The sequence below is a fragment of the Carassius auratus genome, chromosome 25, assembly GCF_003368295.1.
Source record: "Carassius auratus strain Wakin chromosome 25, ASM336829v1, whole genome shotgun sequence".
Lineage (NCBI taxonomy): Eukaryota > Metazoa > Chordata > Actinopteri > Cypriniformes > Cyprinidae > Carassius > Carassius auratus.
In genome coordinates this window covers 6,625,209-6,632,318 of record NC_039267.1, presented here as the reverse complement: position 1 = coordinate 6,632,318, position 7,110 = coordinate 6,625,209, and positions in this window count along the sequence as shown.

Here is a 7,110-nt window from a genome sequence, read left to right as displayed (position 1 = left end):
CATAAAAATGGTGTTGTGGACTAGAAGATATGGGACAGAATGTCTCCTCAAATAATGCTTAGACAGTAGCACGTACTCCATGGCATGCCCTAACTGATTCATGGATCCAAAAACATCACAACAAGAGCCTGTACCTGCACCCACAACAACCTCTTGTGTTAGTGCATCTACATGCGCCTTTGACTTTTTATCAATCCAGTCCATCCTCAGCATTTATTATTTCCAGATCTGATCCCTTTTCTGCAAAAAAGTTGACTTGTTGCTCAGTTCAGCGCTCATGATTTGGCTCAAGATAAGCACTTTGTAGTGATTTGTAGATGTGGTATTCGATTCCTACTAAACCGATGCCGTGGCGCTCAAACATAGAGATACTATCTTTGAAGAAATGTCCCGACATAATTTCTCCTCTCTCCTGGAGCCCGGCCAGCCTCTGTAAAGTTTTCTCTCCCCATAAACTTAAGTGGAGACTGAAAAATTTCATCTCCAGAGATTGATAGTGTGTGCTTAGGATATAGACCTCTCAGCTTTTATTAAACAAGGAGTCCTTTCTTCATAAGTGTTCCATTGTGTGCTATTTGTAGAGCGAAAGACTTCACAATGTCTCCCATCCAAAACTATCACCCTGCGTTTAGAACAATAGTATGTATAGCACATAATGTATAAGAGCAATATATAATGGTTCTTTGACAGGATGATATGTAAGTCAGAGGGGTTCGGAGTTCTAATTAAATCAAGTGTTTGATGTTTTTCTTTTCTCTTTCCACATGTTCAGGGTTGTTCCAGTGTGAGCATACCAAATCGAATAAATTAATCGCCTTGCAACTGGTAGTAACACTCCAGCCGATGCCCTCTCCGTTTTTAGGTAACGTTGGATGCTTTCCCGCATCCGTTTAAATGCTCAATTTCTCTGCGTTCTGACTTTCTGAAAGCAAGCCAGTGTTTTAAACACCTCAGCGGATCTCAGGCGATTCTCAGCCTTTGCCTTATCGGCAGTTCACCACAAATCCACATTATCCAAAATTATTTTAATAGCATCTCTCAGCACCTCAGGCCTTGTGTAGCACCATCAAGGCCAAGTTCCGGAAAATGCAAACTATGCTTAAAATTAAGAATTTTAAGATGATTCTGTTTGAAGTATTAGAATTTATTCTCATAATATGTGGAATCACTTCACATTTCATTTGAAAAGAACCAGACAGATCACAAAAACAAAGATGAATTGGCAGCGTCTCAAACAGTCTCTAACTTTAGTTCAAGGACACTAGTCTATGTACAGTATGTAAATTAGCACAGTATTTGGACACGTCCTTTCGATTTCGATTTCAGTTGCTTGGCGGCCATCTTAAAGGATTAGTTTACTCAAAAATGAACATTTTGGGAACATTTACTCACCCTCGTGTTGTTCCAAATCTGTATGAGTTTCTTTCTTGTGTTGAAAATAAAAAAAGATCTTTTGAAGAATACTGGTAATCAAACAATTGATAGTCCCGGTTGCCATCCATAATATTTCTTTCTCTATGGAAGTCAATAAGGACCAACAACCGTTTGGCTTTTTAAAAATTCTTCAGAATAACTTATTTTGTGTTTAACATAAAAAAATAAACTTACACAGGTTTGGAACTACATAAGGGTGACAAAATGCTAACAAAATGTTTGGGTGAATTATTCCTTTAACGCTATTTGCAGTCTTGCATGTACAGTCACATTTTTAAGTGTGATAAAGACCAAAATCTATGTAACTTTGTCAAAATTATATTTCAATACCATTTCAATTCAGGAATAAAAATCTATAATCTTAGAATTATATATTGAACTTCATAAACTTAAATTACTCAAAAGAAAACAAAAAAATACACATTTAAATATTAAGAGTATTATTTGAGTTTTGCAGTAATATTAGAATTTTACAATTTAGTGCTAATTCAATCTTCTACTTCAGAATTTTATGTGTAATGCAATGTTACTTGCTGTTTCTATTTCATTATTTGCGAATTTTACTGGCAATTCCTCAGTGAAAACTGTTACAAAATAATTTCTCATTTCTTTTCCTATTTGAACTGTAAAGTGGGACTTATAGCCACCGTATTAAGTGTCATGATTTATCCAAATTATATATTATAGTTGATGATATCCTCGGTTAAAATAATTAAATAGCGGACAGATAAATACTTGGATGGATACACACTCTACCAAAACATCTGTACGGACCCCATATCAGCAGATGTCATGGGAGTGACCAAGGCCTTTTTTAAGCCGCCAAACAAAAGAGCTCTTAATTTCCACCCTCGATATCAGTCGCTTTAACATCCTCCCTGTCCATCTAGGATGCACTTTGTGTATCAAAAGGAATTTCTAACATCAGAAACACTGACCAATCATGTGAACCTGCATATTCATAAGTGTGAGAAAAATCGGCATGAACAGTGGGGCATTGTTTTGAAGCAGACAAGGGAAAATTCACGTCCAGGGATGTAATGTAGCATTTCACCAAAGCCCCTTGCTGATAAGAAGGACGATGATTCATTTCACCACACATCTGTGGCTAACAGAGCTTTTATTTTTTTGACAAAGATAGTGTGTTCTCTGTCAGCATTGACATCCATTACATTTGTCGTCCATGGTCTTCGTACCTGTCCGTTTTATTACTTACGACTTTAATCACAAGTCTTCTCATGTTTACAATAAATCGCCGCTTTCAAGTGGAATCTGTTAGCTCAAGACTCCATAAGCATACTCAAACTTCGATGTCCTTTGTCATGGGTGAGCAGTAACATTTCTCATTTCCTTTAAATGCTCTCTGAGGACTCCAAGAGAGATTCATCAAACGAGTGGAAATCATCTGGGGCTATCAATTAGTCTGCTGTACAAATGAAGTCGGTAGAGGTTCTACCTTGAAGTCAGATCTCTTTGATGCAATAGCAAGCTTTGGAAAAACAAAATATTTTCAGGGTCACTTGGACCGCTGTGTTTTTCTTGAGCCTGTGGAGCACTTGGGTAAAAGTCGGCTAGGTTTTATTTTAAGATAATTTGTTGTTTGTTAAGTGGAAAAATGCACTTGAATGGCCAGGGGAGCCATTCTTTTTCTCTGCTGTTGTTTCAGAATAAGGCATTAGACATCTACAGAATTTCTCCAAACACTTAGGGGAGCCCAAAAAAACCTATGGTCTTTTTTTCTCTCAGCAGAAATAGCAAAAAGTGGGTGTTGTGTGTGTGGACAAGGGAGTTCAGCAAGGAAGATGAGGTGAGACCTAGTGCTAACTAAAACTCATTATTTTCTCAATATAGTGCTGCTTTCGGCCTAATTGAAGCCAAAAATTATTACATTTTTCATCTAGCTTATCTGTCACTCAGGTATTCTCTCACCATTACCATTTCAACAGCATGTTATTGCCGGATGAAGTATACAAATCAGTTTATCAATTACACACAAAATTACCACCAAACGCAACTTTCAGACGCCATCTTAATTTTTTTAGCTAAACCGTCATGGAATGGAACGCACAGGATTGTGGGATATAAAAAGCAACAAATGATTAATCTACACTCCAAAAAGAAAAAAAAACTGTGGTAAAATACTGGCAACTGTGTTTGCCAGAACTTCACCGTAAAAGATACGGTAGCAACGAATTCACAATAAAATACCGTATTTCATTAACTGATATAATGTTAATAAACCAACATATTGAAGTACTAATATCTGTTGTGAACCAATGTAATGCACCGATAACCACCAAAAACTGGTGGTGATGAGAAAGTCACGTAATGAACCATGAAGGTGCACAGTGTCATTCACACAAACACTAAACCCCATCATGGTGACACGCATGATACTGTAATAATGTACACAACTGACAAGAAAAAACTAAGAAACATTATTTCAACAACAAAAAAAACATCAAATATGAAGTGTCATGCAGGGAATTCTAGGAGTGTCCATTTACAGTCTGTCACTGTAAATTATACAATGACTTTTTCTTTTTCACTTCCAAAAACCATATTTTTAACAGTATTTTACTGTAAAATGACATTAACTTGAATCACATTTATTCACCGAATAAAGTATGGAAACTTGCCGTTAACCGTTTTTTACTGTAGCATTTTTACAGTTTTTTTTACTGTTAAAATCATAATTTTTTTTACAGTGTGCTGCCTTCAAAATTCGATAAGAAGAAGGTACCTCTGAAGACAGGAGGTAAAGCAGAATTTGGATTCAAATGTGCCTTGATGCCTTGGAGTGCTGCCTCCGAAGGCAGCATTTAGAGATTTTGGATGCAGCCATAAAGAGCACATCAGTCAGCGCGAGCACAAGCTTTTGCTGTTTATGGTCGCTGGACTCGCTGCTCGGGATGGAGATGAAATTGACGAATAAATGCTTGTATTTGGGTATGTTCCTCACAGTCAAATGGATTCTGAAGATTTGCATTACAGCGCACAAATAAAATTAGTTTCGTAATTATGTTGTGGTTTTGGTGTATTTTATAGTTCTGTTGTCAGTCACAGCTTGTCAGAGAAAATGCCTTTTGTGGCCCATGGCAAACAAAGTAAAGTAACACGACAAGTAAAGGTTAAACGATTGCAGATTTTTATTTTATTTTAAGGGTTTAAAGTGAAGTCGTTTAATATTATGTAGGCTGTTCTTGGAAATGAGTTGGCAGCAGAAATCATACAGAACAAAACGAAATGTTACCATTTCATATTAAGTAAATGAGTAAACAATAATAATGCAATTGAAAACATAAGGGCATTGATATGCCAACTCAAAACAATAATAAAATGAATGCTTCAATTTCAAGAACATTTTTAGGTGTAATCAAAATGACAGTTTTGTACGTTAAGATGCTGAAAATATGTCAGTATTGTATGCTTTAGTGCCTGTAAAACATAAGTAAATGTACGTTTTGTAAAACCAAATGTTATGTAAAATACATACAAAATCTCATGAGATCATATTGCATTAGCCTACACGTGGTCTCATTTTTGAATCTGACATAAGCGATTCGGTTGAGATGATAACTGGATACTCGCTTGAGTTGCTGTCTCGAGAACAACCAGCCATATCATTCCAATTCGAGCATTACTCGTTTATTGTGAACCGATCCAAAATAATAATTTGATCATAATTTAGAAATAGCTATCCTTTTACGGTACGGAAGTTGTTACGGGGGAAGTTGTGGCCTAAATGTTAGAGTGTTGGACTTGCAATCCAAGGGTTGTGAGTTCGAGTCTCGGGCTGGCAAGGATTTGTAGGTGGGAAGAGTGAATGTACAGTGCTCTCTCCACCTTCAATACCGTGAGTGAGGTGCCCTTGAGCAAGGCACCAAACCCTGGGTGCCGCAACATAAATGGCTGCCCACTGCTCCTGGTGTGTGTTCACAGTGTGTGTGTGTTCACTGCTGTGTTCATGCACTTTGGATGGGTTAAATGCAGAGCACGAATTCCGAGTATGGGTCACCATACTTGGCTGTATGTCACATCACTTTCTTTTTTACAGACCTTGATTGCTTTCCCCTTAAAATAACAACAAACAATCTGTTTGAGTTTTCATGAAGCGAAGAATATAGAATAGAAGACAGACGAAAAATAACTATAGCCTATAACTGCATAGGCTATTGTAGGCTATTCTTTAAATATAGAACATATTTGAATGTATTACATTTTTTGTCAATGGAAATTAATGAGGTTTAATGCTTTCGAAATATGTTCTTGTGTTTCACAGAAGAAAGTTTTACATGTTTGGAACAAGTAAAATATTTAGGTGGACTATCAATTTACAGTACAGTAACAAAGTAAAAAATACAACACAAATGGACACAAGTCATTAAGAATGATGAGTACATGGGACTTGATTGGTAACTTCCATCTACCCTTTACTTTGGATCTCTGCCTCTTGATGCTGCCAAAGAGCAGTTTAATCCAAGCCGTTATTCCAAAGCTCTTCAGCTTGATGACAAGATAAAGGACTTTGACACAGTGACTTGTGCTGACATGACAGACTTTTTCTTTTCCTTGCTCTCCTCTTCCCTGAGTTGAAGAGTTGAATCCTGGGTCAGCAGCTTTCAGCAGAACCCCAGACTACAATTCCAGATGGTGAAGTAGGACCATATCTCAGCTCATCAATTTAATGAGAACTGCCTCTGCTTAGCCACGTCCTGCTCCTTGGCCAATGCTTCCGGCTACACCGAGGCCTAAACGTTTGACAAATAAAGACAGATTTTGGTTCATTGGTTAAGTGATGGCCTTCGTGTATGAAACTGGCAGCGAAATATGATGCAGATCCAGCCGTTTTCATGACCTCTTGAAGGCTTCTGAGATCATAGTGACTAAATGACACGTTTTCGGACTCATTTAGAGAGATTTGTGATGAACAAAATGGGGGGACACTGAAGTGGAGGAAGTGATTGTTTATGCGTTATGAAATACATTATTCATTATGTGATAGTCTAAATGACTTTCAATTTTTTTTTCTGTTTTTTTTTCTCATAGTGTAAAGTTTATAGCAACAGTCACCTCTTAGATTTACAATACAGTGTTGTCTGGTAATGTTTACGTGCAACTGTTGCTATGAAAGCAAAAAGAAACAGAAAAGATAACCTTTGAAACTTTCATACATCAAAACAAAAGAAACTTTCAAGGACGCTAACAGCCGCCCCTGTGATAAAATAAACAGCCAACAGTTTCATCTAGGAATAAAATATGTCATTATTTAGTTGCAACAATCGCTATTTTTCAAACTGAAGAAACCTGCGCGATTCATTAACAGAAAACTGATTGAATCATTTTTTGAGCCGATTCTTTCCTATGAACATGTTCACAAATAGAACTGAATGATTCATTCTCGGAATGGAGGCTGCAGCTATTCTCGAGTCAAAACTCCTTGATTCAATGTTACCTGGAGATTCAACTCAATGAACTAGTTCTGACTCAATAATCAACAAAAACCGGAAGAAATTTCATCTTCAGGATTCAAGTTTATTTAGCCTATTATTGAACCGATCGCGCGAGAAGTAAGTTAAGTTACTCAAACCACCATAAGCTTTATTCTGTCTGTGTACCTCCAAATATGTATTTTGCTAATTAATAAATTATGGGCCATCGCTTACATACATTTCA